This window comes from Lissotriton helveticus, chromosome 4_1 (genome assembly GCF_964261635.1).
Source record: "Lissotriton helveticus chromosome 4_1, aLisHel1.1, whole genome shotgun sequence".
Classification (NCBI taxonomy): Eukaryota; Metazoa; Chordata; class Amphibia; order Caudata; family Salamandridae; genus Lissotriton; species Lissotriton helveticus.
The window spans coordinates 1,010,747,605-1,010,775,096 of NC_136063.1; positions in this window are offsets into that span (position 1 = coordinate 1,010,747,605).

The following is a 27,492-nucleotide window of genomic DNA, read 5'->3' on the forward strand; positions in this document are numbered from 1 at the left end:
AGTCATGAGATCCATCCTTCTGAATGTGCAGCATGGAGAAAGTTCTTGCTGTGATCAAATCTAAGAATGAAGATTTAGAGGCACATTCTAGACGCAATAACCTAAGAATCCTAGGCCTTCCAGAATCTACAGCAATCACGAAAATGGAACCCTTCATTGAGAATTGGCTGCGCAAGCTGTTTGGCCCAGCGCTCCCGCAGGTCATGATCGTGGAGAGTGCTCACCGGTCACTGGGGCCCCGCGCCTGATCATCACACAGCTCTTGAACTATGGGGACAAAGATGCAGTCCTTCTTGAAGCCAGATCCAAAAGCCCCAACCCCTACCAGGTGAAACCAACTATCCTTTTTCCCTTACATTCTTGCTGTTTAAGCCGCACGAAGAGAATTTACATTAGCGAAATGCATACTACAAAACACATCTATTCCGTATGCCATGCTGTATCCAGCTAAGTTAAATATCATGCTTGATGGCTAGTCTCACTTCTTTACAGACACTAAGTCAGCTTTAAAATACACTAAACACATATGTCTGCGGAAATCGCCTCCTCGTTCCTCGCAGCAATCCGCCCCAGAACGGAGCTTGAGTGACAATGACTGACTGTTGGCAGTTTCTCTACTCCTTTCCACGCACCAGCCTTGATCAGCACTAGAGTGCTAGTTTTGTTATATTTCTTCAACAATTGCGCCTATGGTTATGATTATTTTAGGCTACTGCATTAGTCCTAATACTAGCTAAATTGACCAGCCTCATTTTGTTCACGGTTCAATTTGATCCTTTGCCTCTTATTGGGCGGATTCTGAGTCACATGCCAAAGCCTGGCCACCCTGCCCTGTGGCAGGTTTAAAAGCCGTAGAGCCGGGAGAACTCCCATGTTCCTATTTTGTTATAGGGGTAATGCAAGGGTAGGTGGGGTCAACAGTCCCAACCTAATTGGAAGTTTTTTTTGGGAGTGGGGTGGGATAGGAAGTTCACAGCACTCGCAGACATATGATCATTGACTGAACTGTATGTGAACAGGTTGAATTGCACTTCAGGTTTTCATGTCATTAGGGCAATTCTACCTTTCTGCAAAACACTGGCAGCTACACAGACATCTCATAACTTTATTATTTGCGCTTCGCAGTTTAATCTTCCTCAATCATGCAATATGCCATTTACCTATTCCTGTTAAACCATGACCGAGACACAATTCCTTACTTGGAATTTGAGAAGGCTTAATGACTTTAAAAAGGCAAAGATTATATATACATATTTACGAAGGCAACATATAGATATAGTTTTCTTACAGTAGACCCACTTGAAGCATGCAAATGGCCCCAAATTAAATCATAGGTATTAAGGGGAGATACACTCAGCTTCATACTCCAACTACGCCAGGGGAATGTCGATATTGATATGACAGGGACTCGGCGGGTCGACTACACATGCGCAAATAGACCCAGATTGCTGCTATGTTATTCTTGCAGGTACGCAAAAACCCGATCTCACACACAACCACAACACACAGCTCCTGGACTGATATGGTGTTCCTGGCCACACCAGACACCCTGGTGGGGACAGGAACCCATCCACAAGTGTACCCACACATGTCCTACCTGACACAAATAAAAACCTCAGCATCGGGGTCACCCATCTACTGCAAAATCACAGCAATGTCCCGGTCATGTCACTGCAGCGGTGAAGCCGCGTGAAAACATGCGTACAATGCAGTAGGCAGGGCCAGCGCCAGGCATGGGCAGAGCACAAAGACCAAAGGGTCACACATCCACTCACTGGACCCCCAACATGAAGGTACGTGCCATGTGCCCCTCCTGTGCTCCCCCATGCACAATAACCAGCCAGGTGAACCCACACTCTGAAGCACACACCAAACAACTAGGGAGACAGCCACCACAGGTGTGGCTGCAGAGGAACACACAGCACAGAAGCACAGGGCCAGGGCAACCCACACACCACAACAACACCACACTCATGGCAAGGAAACTGAGTCCAAACACAAAACTAACACACACACAGATAATGAACAATCACTCAACTGGACACACAGCCTTCCAAGTCACACAGACATACCCCACACTGACACACAGCCTCATACACAGACCACATGCCAGCCGCAATGGATGACAACATATAAGAAAGCTAAAGTGAGGTGCACACAAATGGAAGGCCAAGGTGCTAACCACCAAGTATGTGTACATCACATGCAAGACAAGGAACATACAACAACACCCTCAGCCCATCAAATCACACATGACTGGCACAGTGAGTGAATTCTATTCACAGTCACCTCAATGCAACAACGCAGGGAGACAGCAAGGCAACCCATGTATAGGCACAGGGATGAAAGGAAGGGTATGAAGTCAAACAGTCAACAGCCACATATCTGTATCCAACTACTTGACAGGAGTATGTCAGCAGCATAACACACAGGGACCATTGCACACTCCATGACTGTCAAATACAAGTAGAATCCTTTACACATACCACCCCATCACACCTGCAGCACACAACACCTGTGTCAAACACACAGAAGGGTGCCAATAATGTCCAGTCAATACACTGACAAACAATCACACTCCCTGAGGGAATCCACAAACATCACACACACGCAGGGAAGCCTGAACCAATGTGTACACAAAAACAACAGCCAAACACATAACTCAATAAAAACAGACACAGAACCACAACAATACCAGACATGACCTGTGCAGCAAAACTGTGGAAAGGCAATGGGAGCACAGACACAACAGGCGTGCACAACCTCATCAGTCAGGAACAATGCACAGACAACATAACACAACAAAGACAAGAAGTGCAACATCACAAAACAATCATGGACACAAAGTAGGAGCAATGGGTCTACAATGGCACACAGACAAACATACCACACCACCCATCAAGTCAACATGGTGTCACAGTGTACCACATGCCTGCACATGCACAAGAATGACAAGAGACAGCCCAAACATGAGAGGAAAAAACACCAAGGATGCACCTCACACAAGCACAGGAACTTGAATAGACCTAAGTTCATTTGACTGACACAGAAGTAAGGCAAAGCACACTGGCAAAACACATCTGAATGAAACACAACACACCAACCAAACACACACAATGACATGCAAATAGACCACCACACACAGAGCATCTGTCAGCCCGAAGAGACAACACAGCCCAAACACTACACACATCCACATCAAACACACAACAGATGCACATGCCAAGAAATCACATTGCAAACACAGCAGGAATCAGTGGATGTACACCAGGCAAGGACAAGGCAACATACACCCACAGCACTGCATGCACACCAAGCAGTGTGTGCACAACAAACATACCTGTCCCACACAGATATGAGTGACCCACCATGAACACCCACAACAACAATCAAAACAGCAGCATACAGACAACACCAGACCCAGGAGGTTAAGCAGTCCCTCAGCAAACACACATACAGCTAACCCAACACCCACAGATGTACAAGTCTGGGACCCCAAAGTGGATAAAACATGATCAGAGGAAACAAACTATTTGCAATGTTGAAGGGGCATATAGTGCACGTGTCACAGTAAACCATACCCACACAGAAAACGTTTTATTTAGCAAGGACACTGACAAGGCAGATAACAGGAGTAACTGTTTTTATTCACATATGACACAGATAGGCACAAAAAGTAGACCGGAGCAAGGCCGGTGGCCAGGACAAAGTGTAGTTGAGGTACATGAGTTCCAGCACAGGCAAGGGCCAAACAACAGTGAACAACAAGGCCAGTGGCCAGGACAAAGTGGAGTTGAGTTACATGAGATCCAGCACAGGCAAGGGCCAAACAGCAGTAGACAACAAGGCCAGTGGCCAGGACAAAGTGCAGTTGAGGTACATGAGATCCAGCCCAGGCAAGGGTCAAACAGCAGTGAACAGCAAGGCCAGTGGCCAGGACAAAGTGCAGAGTAAGTACACGAGAAGCTGCACAGGTAAGGGCCAAACAGCAGGGAATAACAAGGCCAGTGGCCAGTCCAAGGTGCAGAGTATGTCCATGAGAAGCTGCGCAGGTAAGGGGTACACATCAAGGTCAGTGGCCAGTCCAAACGTTCTGAGTAGTTAAATGAGATCCAGCACAGGCAAGCGGCAAACAGCAGGGAACAACAAGGCCAGTGGCCAGGACAAAGTGCAGAGTAAGTACATGAGAAGCTGCACAGGGAATGTGTGTGACTGTACCCTGCCATGGTCAGCAACATAGTTAGGGGGGTAACAAGGGGCAGCCCAGGCACCGCTGAGGGCGAGACAGGTATGTGAGGGGGACTTCCACTCAGACGTGGCTGTCAGGCTGACTGGAAGGTGGCTGTGGGTCGGGACAGTTGGAGGACTGGACCGGGGAGAGAGAGGCCCAGCTGAGGTAGAGGCATCAGTGGCCTGGGAAGCCAGAGGGCTGCTTGGACCAGGTGGTGTAGAGGCACATCCAGGCGGATCATGCTGCCATAAGACACAGTGTGGGTGGGAGATTGTGGAGGGGTGCCTTTCCACACCTTGGGCACTCTAAATGGCTTCCCTGCCTTGGGATTAATGGAAAGTGATGTGGACACAACAGGCACACTCACCACCAAAGCTGCATCAGGCACAGACGGTGGCCCTCTCTCTGGGGACATGCCGGAACCAGCAGGACGCTTGGGCCTTGCTTTTGCCCCTCCATCCCCTGTTTACCAGGTGTACCCCCTACAGTGCCCTTCTTTCCCTGCTTCACAGGGCTTTGGATGGGAGTTGAGGTCATGGGTGAATCTGCCTTGAAGCTCCTCTTATGTGTACTCTTAGCAGGCATCACGTTCTCAGCAGGCAAGGAAACTGTCTGCTTGTCTTTGCAATATGCTTTTGGGACAGGAGTGTCCTGAGCAGGGGATGCTTCTGAGGCATGTGATCCTGAGGCCTCCTTCTTGGCTTTGTGGCTCTTGGTGTCACCTGACAGGCTTTTGTCTTCGCGCTCTGGGGTGGCTTTAGTTTTCTGTGGGGATGGTGTCTGCGCCCTGGCCCGCTTGGGCTGCTGCTGCTGTGTGCTGCGTGTTCTGTATCTTGCCTTTGAGGTCTGTGGAGTGTGGTCACTATCATCAGATGTGGCCACTGGCGGGGGGGGGGGGCCAAAGGGCCTGGAGCTGGACTCTGAGATTGTGCCAGTTGAATGGCTGCCGTCACTGCAGAGGACAAAGACTGGACAGTCCGGTGTAGCACACCCACATTTGAATGAATGCCCTCCAAGAAATCAACCACCTGTGCCAACTTTTTGTCGTGGTCTACAAAGGCATTGAGGAGAGCTGTCTGGCCCACACACATCTGATGCAAAAGGTCCACAGACTCAGCACTGATGGCAGCAGGGGGGACAGGGGCAGGGGCGGTGGTGCCTGAAGTGAAGGACACTCTTCCCTTCTTACTGGTGCGAATACGGGCAGCAACAATGGAAGTAGTTGGGTGGGTGGGCACTGTACACTGTGTGGTGGAAGAGGAGGCAGAGTCTCTGTTCCCTGTGCCTGCAAACATAGATGCGTCACCGCTGGCGTCCGATGACGTTGAGCTCTGTGTCTATGGCTGTGATTCCTCAAGCAGACTCTTGTCCCCCTCCGAGGCGCTGGTCACATCAGTGTCACTGTGCTCGTGTGTAGCCGTTGTGCTTGATGCCTCACCACTGGTGTCCGTCTCCTGCCCTTCCGTGCCCATGGGAGATGCTGCATGAGAGAGAGAGAGATATGCAGGGTCAGTTCATTTGCATAAACAGAACAGTCATATGCATGCAAAGCAACACTAAAGTTGATGAAATCTCCATGTTGCACACCACCCTGTGCAAAAGCAGGGTAAAAGGATGTCCCATCTACGCCTGAGCTTTTCAGGTAATCCTTTTATCATTCCCTTTAGGGTCTTGTTGAATCTCTCCACAAGCCCATTGCACTGAGGATGATAGGGTGTGGTGAACTTGAAGTTCACTCCACACTCCTTCCACATTGCCTTTAAGTATCCAGACATAAAGTTTGTACCTCTATCTGAAAGTAACTCTAAAGCCCAATCTGGAGAAAACTCCAAGTAAGGCCCGTGCCACAACAGGAGCTGTTGTGGTCCTCAGGGGAATTGCCTGTGGGTACCTGGTGGCATGATCTACTACCACCAGGATAAATCTGTGCCCAGATGCTGTTTGGGGATCCATTGGTCCAACAATGTCAATCCCAACTCTCTCAAAGGGCACCCCCACCACAGGTAGAGGTATAAGGGGGGCCTTTGTGGTTCCACCTGATTTGCCACTGGCTTGGCAGGTGACACAGGAGCGACAAAACTCCTTGGCATCTTCTGACATGTGAGGCCAGTGAAAGTGAGGGACAAGCCTGTCCCAAGTCTTGTTCTGGCCTAAGTGTCCTGCAAGGGGAATATCATGGGCCAAGGTTAGAAGGAAGCCCCTAAATTGCAGAGGTATAACCAACCTCCTGGTGGCACCAGGCTTGGGGTCTCTAGCCTCTGAATAAAGGAGCCCATCATCCCAATACACTCTATGGGTACCTTGAGCATTCCCTGCAGCCTCAGCAGCAGCTTGCTGTCTGAGGGGTTCAAGTGAAGGGCAAGTCAACTGAGCCTGCCCCAGGTCTGCCCTTGAGGGTCCCCCTGTCCCCAGAAACTCAACCTGATCAGGTTAGAGCTCTTCAGAGACAGTCTCCTCTTGGATCACAGAATCACCCTCCTGTGAGGTCTGATCCTCAACCTGGGGCAAGTGGGAAGGCACTGCCTTAACCCTCTTGCTCCTTCTCTTGGGTTGTGGTTGGTCTATTGTTTCAAGATCCACCACAGGTTCAGGTAGGCATTTCGTGGCCTGGGACCTGGTTACAGCAAGGACATGGGCTGAAATCCCTAGCATTTCTGCATGAGTCCTGTACTCCACTTCTGACCATAAGGATTCCTCAAGATCATTCCGGGTTGGTGGTAGCAGCCCGGCGCCATTTGATGAGAGACACTGCATCATTGCAGACTTGACTAAAATCGCCTTTTAAACTTATCATTTGCATTATTTTGTTATACTGCTGTTTTTAACAATTACTGTGGATAAAGCGGTAATCTTAACATTTATTTGCATGTGGAATCGCTGGCGAGCGTTTTTGCATCTTAACGCGTGCAGGGCGGCTGATTACTAGCGCCACTTGCACTCTTACCTTTGATAGCGGCCCCTCTGCCTCGTTCCATCGCGGCTTGTTGCCGATTGAGTGGAGGGCGGCTCACCTACCGCGGCTCCTAGTGCCGGCCTGGTGGTGGGAACGGGCGCCATATTGGGAGGAGTCAGAGAGCGCAGGGACCTGTGGCAGCGGTCCAGTCGCTCGAGGCTCCCTCCCATAAAACGATAGGGAGTCCTCTCTCACTCGTGGATTCCGGGTTGGTGGTAGCAGCCCGGCGCCATTTGATGAGAGACACTGCATCATTGCAGACTTGACTAAAATCGCCTTTTAAACTTATCATTTGCATTATTTTGTTATACTGCTGTTTTTAACAATTACTGTGGGTAAAGCGGTAATCTTAACATTTATTTGCATGTGGAATCGCTGGCGAGCGTTTTTGCATCTTAACGCGTGCAGGGCGGCTGATTACTAGCGCCACTTGCACTCTTACCTTAGATAGCGGCCCCTCTGCCTCGTTCCATCGCGGCTTGTTGCCGATTGAGTGGAGGGCGGCTCACCTACCGCGGCTCCTAGTGCCGGCCTGGTGGTGGGAATGGGCGCCATATTGGGAGGAGTCAGAGAGCGCAGGGACCTGTGGCAGCGGTCCAGTCGCTCGAGGCTCCCTCCCATAAAACGATAGGGAGTCCTCTCTCACTCGTGGATTCCGGGTTGGTGGTAGCAGCCCGGCGCCATTTGATGAGAGACACTGCATCATTGCAGACTTGACTAAAATCGCCTTTTAAACTTATCATTTTCATTATTTTGTTATACTGCTGTTTTTAACAATTACTGTGGGTAAAGCGGTAATCTTAACATTTATTTGCATGTGGAATCGCTGGCGAGCGTTTTTGCATCTTAACGCGTGCAGGGCGGCTGATTACTAGCGCCACTTGCACTCTTACCTTTGATAGCGGCCCCTCTGCCTCGTTCCATCGCGGCGTGTTGCCGATTGAGTGGAGGGCGGCTCACCTACCGCGGCTCCTAGTGCCGGCCTGGTGGTGGGAACGGGCGCCATATTGGGAGGAGTCAGAGAGCGCAGGGACCTGTGGCAGCGGTCCAGTCGCTCGAGGCTCCCTCCCATAAAACGATAGGGAGTCCTCTCTCACTCGTGGATTCCGGGTTGGTGGTAGCAGCCCGGCGCCATTTGATGAGAGACACTGCATCATTGCAGACTTGACTAAAATCGCCTTTTAAACTTATCATTTGCATTATTTTGTTATACTGCTGTTTTTAACAATTACTGTGGGTAAAGCGGTAATCTTAACATTTATTTGCATGTGGAATCGCTGGCGAGCGTTTTTGCATCTTAACGCGTGCAGGGCGGCTGATTACTAGTGCCACTTGCACTCTTACCTCGTTCCATCGCGGCTTGTTGTCGATTGAGTGGAGGGCGGCTCACCTACCGCGGCTCCTAGTGCCGGCCTGGTGGTGGGAACGGGCGCCATATTGGGAGGAGTCAGAGAGCGCAGGGACCTGTGGCAGGGGTCCAGTCGCTCGAGGCTCCCTCACATAAAACGTGATGTGTTGGAGGGAGCGCAGCGGGCGCGACGGAGGCGCGCCGGAGTCGCGCTAGAGTCAAGCTCGTCTGCGCTCGTCCGCGAGCGTCCGGGGCTAGGGGCTAAGGACACTACTGGTTCCTATACGTACACATCCGCTGATTTACAAGCGTTAAGACCTACCTTATCGATGTGTCCCCCCTTACCCCTCAACAAGACGAAACGAACATCTCGTCCGTCTTGGCATCAGTAATCCTACCAACTTAGTTACTGATTCCGCCCCTAAATACGCGGTTCTGGAAACCACGCCAAGTATTACTTGTAATTTTAAGTGTATCTATTTAAATACCCGCTCTATGACCAGACACCAGATAGATATTTTCCTGCTGCTATCTGATATAAAACCGGATTTGCTCTTGCTGACTGAGACATGGCTCACTCCGGACTCGCTACCAGACATCTTAGCTACTCTGCCTGCCGACTATTATATTATCTCAGTAATTCGCCCGGCAGGTAAAATTGGGGGTGGAGTGGCCATTATTGTCAATAAGAAATATCAACTTAGACAACTTCCCTCTCTAGACATACCTAATGTGGAGAATATAGTTGCCAAATTAGACACTGCTAATGGGACTCTTGTGGTGGTCTTATTATATCGCCCACCTCAAACTATGGCCACGTTTCCTGCTACTTTTGCGGAGCAACTGGCTACGTTGGTTACAAATAATTCCAAACTACTTCTGATTGGGGATCTGAACCTTTGGTTTGATAATATAGCACTAGACCCCCAGGCAGCTGAGACAAAGGACCTTCTGAATGACATGAACTTAATACAACATATAGACACTAAAACTCATCAAAAGGGCCATAGTCTTGACCAACTCTGGCATCTGAACTTACCCATAGATTCTATTGATATTAAACCCTGTAGTTGGTCTGATCATTTTAGCATTAGTTTCTCATTTTGTGTTGATAAAACTCCTCAATTTAAGCTGCAAGCTACCAATTCGACTCGGAAATGGTCCTCTATGGACATGTCAGCTTTTTTAAATTTCTTAAAGTCCACTTTGCCAGTACAGAGTTTTGATGTGGAGACAGACGATTGTAGGCTTAAAGAATGGCTAACCTCGGCCATCAACATCCATGCCCCCCTCACTCGCTTTTGTAACTCACATGGCGCGGACGCACACAAGTGGTTCACGCCGGAGTTGAGGAAATTAAAACTAGAAGTGAGGCAGCAAGAGAGAATTTGGCGAATTAATTATTGCCCCCAAGCAAGGATTGTATATTGTTCAATCCGGAAAGCCTATCAAAAAACACTGCACACCCACAAGACCGCTTATTTCTCCACTAAAATATTAAATGCGACTAACAAATCGAAAGAAATTTTCAGGATTGTGACTGAGTTGTGTAATGATGATAGAACTTCTCTTCCGGTTGTCCCCTCACAATTACTCTGTAACTCGCTGAATGATTTTTTTAATGATAAGATATTATTGATTAAGGATACTCTATCCAAACTTCCAGTTTGTGCCCCGATAGATGATATCTTTTTTAATCCCCTAACATTGCACTCTTTTCCCCTAATCGATGATCAAATCTTTTTAGATTTACTCATTAGAGTTAAATCAGGATCTCCTGAGGATGTTTGCCCCCCCAAGTAATGAGAGAAATTGGTCGGGCAATCCCAGATAGTATGATCCCTTTGCTCAATAGCTCCCTTACGTCAGGGATAGTTCCCAACAGCTTCAAACAGGCCTTACTGATTCCCTTAAAAAAGAAACCTGGCATCGACTCCTCAGACCTCTCTAATTATCGGCCAATATCACTCTTGCCTTATTTGTCTAAGATCTTGGAGGCTCATGTCACCAACAGCTTCTCAAACTTTGTGGAAGTCTCCGGTTACCTACAACCTAACCAGGCAGGCTTTCGGCCTGGTCATTCCACCGAGGCAGTCATATTGGCCGTTCAGAACACCTTAAGGTCTAATGCGGATGAGGACTTGCACCAGGCCTTGGTGCTACTGGATCTGTCTGCTGCATTCGACACGGTTGACTATACCATCTTGGTCAACCGTGTCGAACAGGCCGGTCTTCGAGACTCGGCCTTGGCCTGGCTCAAGTCTTTCATCTCAGAACGCACCCAGTCTGTTCGGCTGGGTTCCTTCACAGCCCCAAAAAACACTTCCCTCTGCGGGGTTCCCCAAGGATCTTCCTTGTCCCCCTTATTATTTAATTTATATATGCGGCCTCTTTTGTTCTCCTTAAGAGAGCATAAGGTTACTGTATATAATTATGCAGACGACCTGCAGTTGGTTTTTGTGCTAAATTCACTAAATGCGGCCGAGGACTTTCAAGCAACCATGTCTCTTATTCAAAGGTGGATGTCTTTAAATCACCTTAAACTTAACCCGGGGAAAACCGAACTCATCCTGCCTGGGAAGAGTGAGATCAGCTGGAGTCCACGTTTTTGGCCGTCGGACATGGGTTCTCCTCCAAAAAAATCCCAAACAGTAAAAAGCCTGGGAGTGACTCTTAATGAGGATCTTACCTTGAAAACTCAAATTGGAACGGTGGTTTCCTCTGGTTTTTTTCAATTGAGGAAGATCAAGAAAATCGCACACCTCCTCACTGATTTGGCTTTAATTCAGGCAGTCAGTGCTCTAGTCCTGTCTCATATTGATTTCTCAAACGGCCTTTATTTGGGAGCGCCTATTGGCCAACTTAGAAGATTGCAATACCTAGAGAATCAAGCTGCTAGACTAATCTGCAAGGTACCTAAGTGGGAATCAATCAGATACGGACTAGAGACCTTGCACTGGCTGCCTGTGGAACAGAGAGCCACATTCAAGGTAGGTTGCATTGTGTTTAAGGCCTTGGAGGGTAAGGGCCCAATGTTTCTTAGACAACTGCTAAGGAGATATAGACCCCTACGTAGCTTGAGATCAGCTCACAAAGACCTACTTGAGGGATCTCGTTTCAAAAAGAAACGACAGGGAGGTAGCAGCTTTAAATTTTTAGCTGCTTCCTTGTGGAATTCCCTCCCTTTGACTCTGCGACATAGCAGGGATCTTCTCGCCTTTAGAAAGGCATTTAAAACTTTTCTTTTTACTCAGGCCTATTTGAAATAGTGATTTTTTTTTTTTTTTATGCATTGTTATGTTTTGATTCTCTCCTCAGCGCCAAGAAGCCCCCGGGCGTATGCGCGCTTTACAAGTAATAAATAACATAACATAACATAACATAACATTGCCCAACAAACAATAAACTGGGAGGTCTGCACTAACAACAACTTTCTTGAGGCCAGTTACCCCTCCCCAGGAGAAGTTAACAACAGCCACACTATGTGTAGTAGTGGCATTGCTAGCGTTGGTCACTAGGTAATTCTCACCTAGTATCATCTGTTCAGGGTCCACAAAGTTAGGTGTCACCATAGTGACACTGTCACAAGTGTCCCTGTAGGCCTGAGCCAGCTTCTCATTAATTAAAGGCGTCTGCCTGTACGTGGCCAGGTTACTAGGACTTATAGTAGAGGACATGGCTATGTCCCCCTCACAGATCAGAATTGCCTGAGTAGGGATTATGACTAAGCCAGTCTCCACCTCAGATCCCAGGGTTAACCCTACTATCCCCTTGGGTTGTGCACTACCACTGGTAACTGTACTAGGGGGTGCAGGTGTCTTAGGGACTGCAGTGGTAGGAGCTGGGTTTCTCTTAGTGCATTCACATCCCCAATGAGAAGTGGAGTTGCAAAAGTTGCACCAAGGTTTCTTTGGGCCATCATTCTTCTTTTTCTTGTTACCATTCTGGGAACCACCGTCCTTATTACTATTTTGGGGGCCTGTAGAAGACTTCTGGTCTTTTTCTTTCTTATCTCCACCCTTCTAGTCTGTTTTCTTCTGATCACCTCCTTGGTTCTGGGGTTTCTGCTTAACCCTTGTTCTGACCCATTTGTCTGCCTTCTTTCCCAATTCTTGGGGAGAGGTCATATCAGAGTCTACAAGGTGTTGATGCAACAACTGGTTTGTACAGTTATTAAGGATCTGCTCTCTCATTATAAGATTGTACAATCCTGTATAGTCTAAAACTTTACTTCCCTGCAACCAACCCTCCAGAGCCTTAGTGGCACAATCAACAAAATCAGTCCAGTCTTGAGTCTGTGCTTTTTGGGTGTCTCTGAACAACAACCTGTATTGCTCAGTGGTTAGGCCAAACCCTTCAATAAGAGCACTCTTCAATACAGAGTAGTTTATAGCATCCTCAGGTCTAACTGTGAGGAGCTTATCTCTCCCTTTCTCAGAAAAGGAGAGCCACATGATTGCTGCCCACTGATCTTGGGGGACCTGCTGTACCATGCAAGACCTCTCAAGAGCAGTTATCCATTTGTGGATATCATCCCCATCTCTGTAGGGGGGCACAATCTTACTCAGGTTTCTATGATCATAGGACCTGTCCTTATCTCTTGGGATAATGCTGCCAACAGTGGGGGTCTCCCCACTCAACTTCTGCTCTCTTGCAAACGCTAGTCTAGCTTGGGCCAGGGCTAATTCCTCTCTTTCTATTTGGAGATTAACTGCTCTCATCCTGGCCTTATGCTCTCTTCTTTGAGGGGAAGTCATTCCTCTCTGTGATTCTCTTGAGGCAGTAGAAATGTGAGAATCCCTGGAAGGGCTTCTCTCTCTCCTATTGCCTGGGAGAATCCGGTTATGTACTCTGGGGAGGTGCTGGCCCTCTCCATTTCCATGTAGGTCCAAGTTGGCTTGGCTAAGCCTTACCACTGGTACCTGGCTAACCCCTTGATCATGATCTGACTCTTCACCTTCTGATTCAGGGTCTACCTCCTCATTTTCTACTTCTGGGGAGGTGTTCTCAGTATCTATGGGGTTCACTCCATCTCCTGATCCTGAGGGAGCTACTCTAGCTTTCTCAAGTCATCCTTTTCTAGGATGGCTATCATGATAGGAAGGTAGGGTTGTGACCCATTCTCAGCTTCCTTGCAGTGCACAGGGCACTCAAGTCTCTATGGCTGAATTTGTCATAGTTGGAGGTTGCCTCTGGAGAGTCAACCATCACAGGTAGAGAGCCTGTAGCTTCACCTGTGCCAGACATGACTCTAGTGTGGTGTAAGTGATGCACCTACCTACACTAAGTGTTTTCCTACTGTACATTGCTAGTGAGTTGTAGTCAGGGTGTGCTAAGCCCTTCTACCTACAACTACTAAGTTCAGTAGAACTTAAATATGCTAAGCTTTTATTTACATGTACCTATGGTACTTAATGTGATCTTTTAATTTGATAAAATATTGCAAAGGTAAAACAACAGCAAGCTCAAATCCGTACCGCTGCTCACCAATGTGAGAAGTTGGCCTGGTATAGGATGTCCACAGTTCTGTGGGCACCTTGTATCAGTCCAAAATATCCTTATGGTGGTGGTTGTAAGTCAACCTTATAGACAGGCTATCCTAGGGGTAGCATGGACTAAGCAGCCTTAAAGGCTTAACACCAAAGGACAAGTGAAGCCAGCTGTTTTACCATATGCAATCCTGTAATATCAAATGAAAGGACACCACACAAGTTATATATTATCACAATATATGTATTTATTCTCAGAATAATCCCCACTACTCTTTATGAGCAATGAAGCACAAGCGTATAAATAAAAGCACAGTATAAAATAGACAAGTTGCACGTTTTGGATGAGGCCGGTGGCCACTCAAACCATATATCAAAAAAGTGGTATAACAATCACTAATCGATCGGGGGTAAGGCCCAGGGCCTTGTGAATCGCTTGGACTACAATGGACTAACAGCAGTTAGGATAGGAGTAGCCCGTGGGATTCGGGTGCAGTGCCTAAAGCACAAGCTTGCACCAATGTAAAGTCAATGGTGCGTAAAAGTTATCGAGTTACAGTTTTAAGAGTCTTCCGACTGGACTAGAAGGACAAAACTTTAGACTTAGACACTAGAGGTGTAACCCACTACAGGAGCACCGGCGTTCAAGTGTTACCTCACCCACAGGAAGCGGGTGCACAGGTGCAAAGATGTGTCGGGTTTCGTCACGCAGATCTAGGGCGCCTGGAGATGAAGATGCTGCAGGCGTCCAGAAGAGAAGTGTCCGGTGCAATCCAAGGGTGGATCGAAGTTGTAGAGTACCTGAAAGCAGAGGGGACAGAGTCTGGGTCACTAGCCAGTGACCAGAAAGGAACCAGGAAGGAACCAGGCAATGTTGGGCGCAATCAGGTCGATGTCGTGTAGATTCTCTCCGCTGCCACGTGGTCTCGGGGGCACCGAAGATGTCCTGGAGTAAATCACAAGCTGTCCCATGAAGGGGCTCGCTGTCGGCGGTGTTGGCTTCAAGATCAGAGTCAACAAGCCTTGGCAAAGGCAACCCACGCAGGATTCAAAGATGGCTTAACACTCGGACCAGCAAGGACTGAGCGGGTGCTCCTTTTCAGGGGAGCTAGGGCCAGTCTGGGGCAACCAGACCAGCTGTGTATATTTGTAGGTTCGTCGGTTCTGGGGCCACTAGCCAAGGGGCAAGTGACCGGACCAATGCGTCGAGCAGGAAAATGCAAAAGGGCCCCATGCAGCACTCCTTAAGTATGGAGGGGTAAGCTTCAGTGCAAAAGCTGCTCGGAGCTGGAGCTTCTCAAACTCCAATGCACAGCTTCGAGGGAGCCTCGGTTGCTGCACGGTCAGCTCTTCGTGGTTTATCCAAGATGGCCGCTCCCACGCTTCAGGTCGCCTCCACGGGTCTCAGCTCTGCATAGACTGTGGATCGGGCTGTTGGAAGGCAGGAAAGCTGGCTCTTGTTGATCTTTGTTGCTCGAGTTCCGGCGGGAACTGCAACAAAGCAAAGGTTGAGGTGCTGGATGGTGCCTGTTTGCACAGGTTGGTCACACCTTGACCACAAGGGAGATTCTTCAGTCTTCCACGAGGAGTGGGATGTCGAAGGGTCCAGAGTTTTGTTTCATAAGTTTCAGTCAGGATAATTTGATGTGCATCTGCACAGCTCCTACTTTTAAATCAAATCAAGGGGCTGGATTACCTGCTAGGTCCCTCCTATGGGTGGGACCTGGGTAGGGGGTGGTTACACCCCTTTCCCTCTGTCCAGCTTCGCACCAAGACTGGGGCAGGAGTGCCTCAGAACCGGTTTGACTGGAATCTGCCCAGGGACACCTTGTGCGCCCCAGGCAGTGTCTAGTTTCTTTCAACCCTCCCTGCTACAATCCACTATCTCCTGTCTGGGGTGGTGTGACACCTCCCTGTGAAAGGAAACCCTTTGTCGAGGCGTCCTCTGCCAAGTTTCGGTCAGCAGCAGGAGGCCAGACATGTGTCTGTGGCAGCAGCATCCATTTTGTGATGCTGGGGCTCTGGTTACGATTAACCGCGTTTTCACTAAAGTAACATGCCTTCTCCCTCTAGAAGGGGGGAATGCTATTCTCATCACCAGGACTGGTGAGGGGATAGTATTCCAATGTGTATGACACCAAACACGACATGTTTTGATAAAGCCAAACCAAAGTTACAATACCCGCTAGGATTATAATGCACTTAAGAGTATATGGTATGGCAGTATCACTGGAACAGCATTAAGGAATTGGTCCCAACACTGCAGTCAGGCTCAGCTCATGCTAGAGCACCATCTCACATAAAACCAAGCACTCTGCCTTCAGGACAGTAAAGGCCTGCCATAGGAGTGACTGATAGGTGTCTGTGTGTCCAGATATAGGTTTAGACATAGGAATACTATATCGAAGCAAGGGGTGAGAACACCACCTTGCCCCAGCTGTGGGAACAGCCATTTGTGTCAATTTAAGTACCAGCCAGGGGTGGCAAAAGATATGCTGCAGCCCCTGGTAGGCCTTGGATGCACCTATGCCCTTGGCACCTATAGTGCACTGGATAGGGGCTGACAAGGTGTCCAGTACCAAATTGGTTATGTACCTATAGTACATGTCGGTGAATTTCAGAGAGAGAACAGCAGGCTGGGGGTCTGATTAGCAGGCCCACAGCCACATTAAGTCGAAAACCAGTGAAGCAAAAAGCAAAAATTGGGGTGACCATAGGATAGCAGACCCTACTCTCCTACAATTATTTTATAATTATATGAATTATAATTAATGTATTATGATTTTTTATTTATTGTTATTGTTAATTAATCTATAGTTAATTAATTATTAATTGGTAATTAATTTGTATTAATTGAGAATTACATGAATTGTGCTATTTTTTATATGTAGCGGGTTGTGGGTTTATAGGGGAATAGGGTGAGAAGTAATTCAAAATAATTAAGTACATTTTACTTTTTATTAATTGGCATTGATTATGAATGTATTGTTATTTAATTATTATTTGGTAATTAATTTTAAGTAATTGATTAATTTATAATTATATTAATTATAATTAATTTATTAAGATTTTTATTTATTGTTATTGTTAATTAATTAATAGTTAATTGATTATTAATTGGTAATTATTTTCTATGAATTGATTAATTGATAATTAAATTAAATGTGTTCTTTTTTATGTGTAGCGAGTTGTGGGTTTATAGGGGAATAGGGTGGGAAGTCATTTATTATAATTAAGTACATTTTAATTTTTATTAATTGGTATTCATTATTAATTTATTGTTATTTAATTATTAATTGGTAATTGATTTTTATATATTGATTAATTGATAATTGAATTAATTGTGTTATCTTTTTTGTGTAGCGGGTTGTGCGATTATAGGGGAATTGGGTGAGAAGTAATTTAATGTTATTTAAGTGGATATTTATGTAATTGTATTGGTATTTATTATTAATATTTGTGTTAATTAATTATTAATATATAAACATTTTTAAAAGAAATATTTCATTAATAAGTGTGTTAATTTAACCCATTTGCTATCCTATATTTTCCACACTGTTACACTCATTGCAGTTGGAATAGCAATTTTAACCCTAACGCTATCCAACACTTTCCCTACTTTTGCACTCACTGGAGTGTGAATAGTAATTTTTACCCCTACGCTATCCAACACTTTCCCTACTGTCGCAATCAATGGAGTGGGAATAGTAATTTTAACCCCTACACTATCCAACACTTTCCCTACTGTTGCACTCACTGGAGTGGGAATAGTCATTTTTACCCCTACGCTATCCAACACTTTCCCTATTGTTGCCCTCACTGGAGTGGGAAGAGTCATTATTACCCCTATGCTATCCAACACTTTCCCTACTGTTTCAATCACTGGAGTGGGAATAGTAATTTTAACCCCTATGATATCCAAAACCTTTCCTACTATTACACTCACTGGAGTGGGAATAGTAATTTTTACACCTAAGCTATCCAACACTTTCCCTACTGTTGCCCTCACTGGAGTGGGAATAATAATTTTAACTAAACATGGGCTGAAAATCCGTTCCGCTCGCGGAATTTGCGGATTTTCCGCGATTTCGCGATCCGCGAACCTCGCGAAATCGCAGTAAAATCCGCGAATCAGTGGGGACGAATTTTCAGCCAAGCACTTACAGGGTTACAGCAGCAGGTGCAAAAGTTGAAGCTAATTTTTTGTAATCTTTTACAAAAGGGTTACAATGAAATTAACTTCAACTTGGGCACCTGCTGCTGTAAGCCTGTAAGTGCTTCCTGGCGCCTAGTTGCCTACTTGCAACTATTCTCTGACCCTGCTCTGACCCTTGAAGCAGGGTCAGAGAATAGTTACAAGTAGGCAATGAGGCGCCTGTCACGAAAATTAAACCTCAACAGGAAGCACTGACAGATATAAAAACAAGCATTTGTAATGCAATAGGTCTCGCATTAGGAAAGTTTGAGCTATTGGTCTTGTAAATGACAATTTTTTTTATTTATGTGTTGGTTTTGAAAATAGCTAAATTAATAGCTTTGTCATTTACAATGCCAATAGTTATAACTTTCGCAAATGTGACACCTGTAGCATTTGTAATGCAACTTGTTTTGTATTTCCGTGCCTTAGCTGTATTGATATTACAAATTACAATGGCTTTTAATTTTTTAAAATAATTAATACTTAAATAAAAGTGATTTTAATTTATAATGGCAATAGCTTAAACTTTTGTAAATAAGTGTTCAGTGTATTTTATTGTAACGAAAATCCAAGAACAGAAGTGAAATATTAACATATTTTTGTGACATTTGTAATAAAGTTTGAAACATTGAGAAAACATATTTGAACCAGTTGTTGGTGAATGGTTGCGCAGATTGATGCTGGGGTGGCGCTGAGTGGTGCTGTGGTGGTGGTGAGTGGTGATGTGGTGATGCTGAGTGGTGCTGTGGTGGTGCTGAGTGATGCTGTGGTGGTGCTGAGTGGTGCTGTGGTGGTGCTGAGTGATAATGTGGTGGTGCTGAGTGATGCTGTGGTGGTGCTGAGTGATGCTGTGGTGACGCTGTGTGGTGCTGTTGTGGTGCTGATTGGTGCTGTGGTGGTGCTGAGTGATGCTGTGGTGGTGCTGAGTGATGCTGTGGTGGTGCTGAGTGGTGCTCTGGTGTTGCTGAGTGATACTGTGGTGGCGCTGAGTGATGCTGTGGTGGCGCTGAGTGATACTGTGGTGGCGCTGAGTGGTGCTGTGGTGGTGCTGATTGGTGCTGAGTGATGCAGTGGTGGTGCTGAGTGGTGCTGTGGTGGTGCTGAGTGATGCTGTGGTGGTGCTGAGTGATGCTGTGGTGGTGCTGAGTGGTGCTGTGGTGGTGCTGAGTGATGCTGTGGTGGTGCTGAGTGATGCTGTGGTGGTGCTGAGTGATGCTGTGGTGGCACTGAGTGGTGCTGTGGTGGTGCTGAGTGGTGCTGTTGTGGTGCTGAGTGATGCTGTGGTGGTGCTGAGTGGTGCTGTGGTGGTGCTGAGTGATAATGTGGTGGTGCTGAGTGATAATGTGGTGGTGCTGAGTGATGCTGGGGTAGCGCTGAGTAATGATGTGGTGATGCAGAGGGCAGAAAGGCACAAGAAGCAGTCTAACAAAGGGCAGTAGGGCAGAAAAACAAGGGAAAAACGAGTCTAACAGAGGACAGAAGGGAACAAAAAAACCAGTCTAACAGAGGACAGATATATTTGAACCAGTTGTTGTTGAATGGTTGCGCAGATTGATGTTGGGGTGGCGCTGAGTGGTGCTGTGGTGCTGCTGAGTGGTGCTGTGGTGATGCTGAGTGGTGCTGTGGTGGTGCTGAGTGATTCTGGGATGGTGCTGAGTGATGCTGGGGTGGTGCTGAGTGGTGCTGTGGTGGTGCTGAGTGATGCTGTGGTGGTGCTGAGTGATGCTGTGGTGGTGCTGAGTGGTGCTGTGGTGGTGCTGAGTGATGCTGTGGTGGTGCTGAGTGATGCTGTGGTGGCGCTGAGTGGTGCTGTGGTGGTGCTGATTGGTGCTGTGGTGGTGCTGAGTGATGCTGTGGTGGTGCTGAGTGATGCTGTGGTGGTGCTGAGTGGTGCTCTGGTGGTGCTGAGTGATGCTGTGGTTGTGCTGAGTGATGCTGTGGTGGTGCTGAGTGGTGCTGTAGTGGTGCTGAGTGATAATGTGGTGATGATGAGTGATGCTGGGGTAGCGCTGAGTAATGATGTGGTGATGCAGAGGGCAGAAAGGCACAAGAAGCAGTCTAACAAAGGGCAGAAGGGCAGAAAAACAAGGGAAAAACGAGTCTAACAGAGGACAGAAGGGCACAAAAAAACAGTCTAACAGAGGACAGAATGGCAGAAAAACAAGGGAAAAACGAGTCTAACAGAGGGCAGAAGGGCACAAAAAATGAGTCTAACGGGGCAGAAAGACACAAAAACGAGTCTAACAGAGGGCAGAAGGGCACAAAAAAAGAGTCTAACAGAGGGCAGAAGGGCACAAAAACAAGGGAATAACAGAGGACAGAAGGGCACAAAAAACGAGTCTAACAGAGGGCAGAAGGGCAGAAAAACAAGGGAAAAACGAGTCTAACAGAGGGCAGAAGGGCACAAAAAACGAGTCTAACAGGGGGCAGAATGAATCCCATCCTGCGTGTTTGTCCACGAAGATGCCACATTTTTGTGCAATACCTCTACTCAACTGGAGTACTTTCTATTGTCTAATCAGTAAGTGCTCCCTCGTTGGCTAAATGTATTGGGGCAGATTTACAATAACTGGCGCATCCCCAGGGATGCGCCAGTTATTGTGCGCCGCAGCTCCGTCACCCATGGTGTGCCGCATTTACAATGCGGCGCACCATGTGGCAAAAATGGCACAGATGCGTCACGCATCTGTGCCGTAAAAGCAGCGCGTTGCTGGAGCTGCGTTGCGCTTGCGACACAGCTCCAGCAATGCTCTGGGGGGCCCTATCTCCCCAATGCTACATCAAGCCTTGCGCCTGCTTCAAGCAGGCGCAGGGTTTTGACGCAGCATTGGCCTAAAAGTGACTGAGTGAAATCTTGTAGATTTCACTCAGCCACCTTTAGGAGGTGTTCCTGCACAGGAACACCCTCCCCTGCGACGGAACGCCTCCTGATGGCGCAGGGCTTTACAACGTGACGCATCTCTCAGATGCGTCACGTTGTTAATACCCAGCACCATGGCGCATCTTTTGTGCTGCCGCTGCGTCACAAAAGGTCTCGGTAGAGGGTGGCAGTGGTGAATCAGAGGGTGGCAGGGGTGAACCAGAGGGTGACAGTGCTGAACCAGAGGGTGGCAGTGCTGAACCAGAGGGTGGCAGTGGTGAACCAGAGTGTGGCAGGGGTGAACCAGAGGGTGACAGTGGTGAACCAGAGGGTGGCAGTGGTGAACCAGAGGGTGGCAGTGATGAACCAGAGGGTGGCAGTGGTGAACCAGAGGGAGCTGTGCCCATACACGACCGCATGGAACTTCACCATGCAAGCGGCCCGCGAACACGCAAAAAGCCCTGCGAACATGCAAAAAAACCCGCGAACACGCAATTCGCACGAATTCGCAGATTTTGCAGATTTTGCGGATTGCGAATTCGATTTCACGCGAATTCGCGGAACGCGAATTCGCAAATTTCGCCCCTATGCTGTCCAACACTTTCTCCACTGTTGCACTCACTTGAGTGGGAATAGTTATTTTACACCTATGCTATCCAAAACTTTCCCTACTGTTGGACTCTGTGGAGTGGGAATAGTAATTTTAACCTCTACGCTATCCAACACTTTCCCTACTGTGTCACTCATTCGAGTGGGAATGGTAATTTTTACCCCTACACTAGCCAACACTTTCTCTACTGTTGCACTCAGTGGAGTGGGAATAGTAATGTTTACCCCTACGCTATCCAACGTTTTCCCTACTGTTGCACTGTTTGGAGTTGGAATAGTAATTTTATTTCCTATGCTATCTAATATTTTTTTTATTATTTTAGTTATTGTAGTATATAATTAGTTTTACAAATATTAAAAATAATTGTCATTTTTTAAATGTATTATATATATTTCTTTAATTTTTATTTATATTATTGTTTTTTATGTAGAGCTGTATTTGTATTTTATAAGATATTTTTAACAATTAATAAGTTATTAAAATAATTATAAAAAAATACTATTAAGTAAATATATAAAGCATGTATTATATGTATATGTTTAATTTATTTTTACACTATGGCCCCGATTCTGATGTGGGTTGGAAAGCTTCCCGACCGAATCGGTTTGGGAATGGTTCCCAACCCTCTCCGACCGATGGAGTACGAAGCAGCCGGAGGCTTTCCGATCCGATTTGGTTGGACTCCCATTGACTTCAATGGGAGCATATGTTCCTAGCCGCATCATAATTGGGCCATCGGTAGGTAAGACATGTTCCCAATCCGATTTGGAAGGAGCAAATGCCGTTAGGAGGCCTTCCTAACCGCAACAGAATCAGGACATAGGTGGGAATGCTTTCCTAACCGCATCAGAATCAGGCCCTATATGTTAGTTATAATTTTCAAACATTTTAAAATATTTTTAACTATGTTTATTTTTATTATATGTATTATTTACTTTATTTTACATTATTTTTGTAACTTTAAAAAACAATATTTTTAACAACAATATTTTTGACATCGATATTATTTTTTTGATGTTTTTGTACTTACCATAATGTCAATAGTATGTAGATATTCTTGACATCAATATTTTTGTGTTGATATTTCTGTAGGTCGATTTTCTTTCCCTCAATATTCTGTCAGTGATTCAACTCTCTGACACCGCCCCAGTTGTGCTGCAGTGGAGGATTCCTCATACATCCCTACATGCGTTCAGCTGATAATTCCCGCCGCACGCCCTTTTAGACACAGCATTTGAAGAGGAAATCAGAACTGACATCACACACTATTTTACTACCAATGAGGGATCAGTAGACTCTCCCTCTATGCTATGGGAGGCCATCAAGGCAGTAATAAGAGGGGCCTGTATTTCTAAGCAATCAGGGGTACTTCGATCTATTCGCTATACTCTTACAAAACTGAAGCAGGACATTAAGGGGCTGATCAGCATGGCGGGCTGACAGCCCCGGGAAATAGGACCGCCCGCAATGCATGTGGCGGTTCCGCATTTGCAATTTGGATGTCCCCGACACACTGGCAGGCACATCCTGCATTTTTAACATTGCGGCAGAAAGTGCTGCCAGCAGCATCCACCGCAAGGTTAAAAATGCAAGTTGGGCATTTGAATGCATAACGTGACAGGCACCGCATAGTACCTGCCACGTTGTACATGGAAATGCAGGGGGGTACCCCCCATGTGCACCCTCACCCCCAAAATACCTGGGGGCCCACTACGGGCCCCCAATGTCAAGGACCGCAAGCCTTTCTGTGGGGGCGTTGCTGCCACAGAAAGGAAAATCCCTGCATGTATCTTAATATGGACGGCGGTGTCTACCAGACACCGGCATCATACTAAAAAAAATTCTGCCCGGTCGACTCATCGACCGGGTGGAAAACCGGCAAACGGTCTTTCCGTCTGCGGGGGCCCCCCGCCATAGTAATATGGTGGGGCAATTAGGTGGCGGATGGTGGATTATGGCAGGCGTATCACAACCGCCATGCAGGCGGTGGCGATCAGCCCACCATTGTAATCGACCCCTAAATCTCTGGAGCTTATGTTTTTCAACACCAAAGATCACAAACAATTGGCTTCTATACGGAACTAAATCTCAGAATTTGAAAAAGAGGCAGAAAGGGAGACCAGATTCCTGGGAAAAACACAAGAGCACGTAGATACGGGGAGGGAGATCATCCAGGCAAGACCTTGGACAATGCGCTTAAGCAACACACATCCCCTATGTTTATAGCTGAGCTGATGGACAAGAACTCCTCTCCCATCAGAGGGCAAGTGGCCACTCATGAATACCTTTTGCAAATTCTACTCTTCATTATACACTGCCACGCAAAGTGTACCTAGCCCCGACCTGGGTGAATATCTGGACTCAATTGAGCTGCTCAGTGCGAATCACAGAGCATATTTAGATGACCCTTCCACAATTGAAGATGTCACGCAGGTCATTAGAGGCTTACGAAGCGGGAAGGCACTGAGGCTAGATGGGCTGACTATACTATTTTACAAAACATATGTGTAAGAACTTGCGACCCGACTTCTTAATGTATATCAAGAATCGCTGGAAATTGGTGAACTACCACTGACCACACAGGACGCAGTTATCATTTCCCTATTAAAAGCAGTAAAGCTAGAAATGTCTGTAACTCCTACAGGCCCATTTTGCTCATTAACGTTGATGCCAAAATCCTGAATAAACTCATCACCAACAGACTACAGCCGCTCATGCCACTTATTGCACAGCCCGACCAATCTGGCTTTATCCTGGGCAGGTCAACAGCCCATAACCTGTGTACATTCTTTTCCACACTCCATCAAATTGAACCTCAACTTCTGGCCATCACAGCGCTTCTGGACGCAACTAAAGCATTTGACTCTCTGAAGTGGCCCTTCTTGTTTACCATTCTAACCAGACTGGGCTTCAGTCCTAATTTCATCAATTTAATTAGCTTGCTATATACTAAGCATACAGCCCGGCTCAAGGCGAATGGTTTAATTTTGGAACCCTTTCCCATCATTCGTTGAACCAGGCAAGGCTGCCCCCTGTCACCGCTTCTTTTTGCGGTAACTATGGAACCATTAGCTGATTGAGTTCATCAAAGTCACTCCACCCGCAGTCTAGTTTTTACAGATAGGAACCTCATCATCTCAATGTATGCTGACATTACGCTATACATTCGGAATCCAGACGACAATTTAAACCCAGTATTATGAGAAGTTCTCGGGTATGGTGGTATGTCCAGCATACATATCAACTGGTCAAAATCCTCTATTCTACCTCTTACTAATGCCCTGCCAGATACCTCATTGGAATTTCCACATAAATGGGCGGATGACGCCGTAAAGTACCTGGGCATGTGGCTAAGTAAAGACCTACAACACACCTGGTACTTGAATTTTGGCAAATTACTGGGCTGGCTAGAGGGCAAGTCAAAATTCTGGGCCGTTCTACCTCTGACACTTGCGTACAGAATTGCCATAGTTAAAATGATAGTTCTCCCTAAATTACTATATATTTTTGTTAATATACCAACACCCTTAACTCAGGCCTTTTTTAAATCTCTGCAGACAATTATTATTGCCCAGGGTGAGTTGGGAACTGCTGACACGCCCACTATCGAAGGGAGGGCTGTGAGCTTCTAATTTCGAACTTCATGCATTGAGTACACAGGCACAGTTTCTTCACTTTTGGGTACACCCCATACCATTTCAGGCCAGGGTGGCGGTCACATTCTAATTGGTGGTGCAGACCACCGCACGACTGGTGGCCGGTCCCAGCACCGCTAGGGTAGCGGGCGGACTGGAGTCCGCCCGCCATCCTTATAGACCCCTAAGTTATTTATCCTCCAATTATAAGCTGAGACTTATAAATTTTAAGTTTCTACACTGATGCTATCGAAACTCCCTACAGCTTTACAAGCTGAAGCTGTGTCCTGATTCGCGTTGCTGGAAGTGCAAATGTGAAGCTGCCGCCTTTCTACATATTGCGTGGGATTACCCAGTTGTATCCAGTTTCTGGAGGGAGGTATATGACACAATACAGGCCATCACTGGTTTATTGCTGGTGTGTTCCCCATTAGTTGCATTGCTAGGCTACGTGTAGGAGATCCCACCTGAGTTACACCGCCTCACAGGTATGTTGCTATTCCTAGCAAAGCTTATATTAGCCATACATTGGGGGGCCCCTAGACACACCCAAGTTCCTGAGTGGATTTGAGACATAGCTTGTTGTCAGAAACAGCTGGCAGCATTTTGGGATATAATGCCAATGATGTCTCGCCGTAAAGATATTTGGGAACCCTTCATGACTTGGTGCAGGGAAAGGGATGTGAACCTCACATATAACACCAGACCATGGATAGCTGTAGCCCCGCAGGAAACAACCCAACAGTTGCCCTAACGCCTAACACCTTGGGTACTCTGCCCTTACAGTTAAGATAACAGCACCCCCAGTATGACGCACTGTGTTGGCGGGCCAGCGACTCCTCTCACATTGTCTCAGCTGCCTTAGTACCCTCAGTACTGCTGTGCTCACACATATTGCCATCAAGACTCGACAGTCACTATTTTGTTGATTACGCTAATGTATATAAAGTTGCACTTGTATCACTGTGCTGTATATCTGAGAACTGTGATTGAAATGTACAGCTTATCATTGCTATATTTCCCATGCAAGATGACCGAACTGAAAATCACCGTGCAATATGTGTATTTTAGTCTGTTCTGCTTCATATCTGTCTGCATAACACTAAATAAAAATGAAAGAAGAAAAAAAAAAGATGCCCTCCTGAACACAGAAAAAGATGGCACATGCCTCCTTATATTGTTGGATCTCTCAGCAGTCTTTGCCACAGTAAACCATCCCATCATCATATGTACCCTGGAGTCTCGAATGAGGTTCAACAACAACATCCTTAATTGTTTCTCCTCCACTGAACAACATTGTTATATCCACTGGGATCTCCCTAATGCTGTTCCAATTTAGGAAACAGCTAACGAAGCAACTCTTTAAGGAACACCGTATCAGACTGCATTAACAGTTCAAAATCAGCAACTTCTCTTGTCATTCACTGGCTTTATGCTAGATTTTGCCCTTGTACAGCCCCCCTCTGCATTTTGGGTCAAACAATAGAAATACTAACTACGGGCTCCATTCACAAAGCTAATCTTACACTTTTGTGTCATTTTATTACTTTTCGGTATTCACGAGGGTAAACTTGGACCAAAAGTCTAACTTTACTACTTTTCAGTATTCACAAAGGTACCTCAGTTGTGTGGATGGGCCAAGTACCCATGGCAGGGAAGGGCCCAAAGCATTTCATGGAGACAACAAAATTATCTATCACAAAACGACCTGGTTTTGCAAGAAGAGCACCAGCATTTTTAGTCCCGGGCTCGGCGGCCATCTAGCTAAACCTACCAAACCCACACATTTCTGAAAACTAGGCTCCAGGGGAAGTCCAGGGAGGAGTGATTTGCATGGATCCCCCAATGTTTTCCTACCCAGATTCCCCATGTAAACCTCTTTTTATTGAGAGACTTTGGGAAATTCTGGGTGGGTGGAAGTTTGTGGATTCCTGAACTTTCCATCACAGAAATGTGAGGAAAATCTGCTTTTTTTTAACAAAGTTTGAGGTTTGCAAGGGAGTCTGGGTACCAGAACCTGGTGACAACCACAAAAGTCACCTCATCCTAGATTCCTCTATATGTCTAGGTTTTTAAAAATATATAGTTTTGCTAGGTTTCCTTAAGTGGCAGAAGATCTAGGGTCCAAAATCCACAGCTACAGACATTGCAAAAAAAGGGTCAGTTTT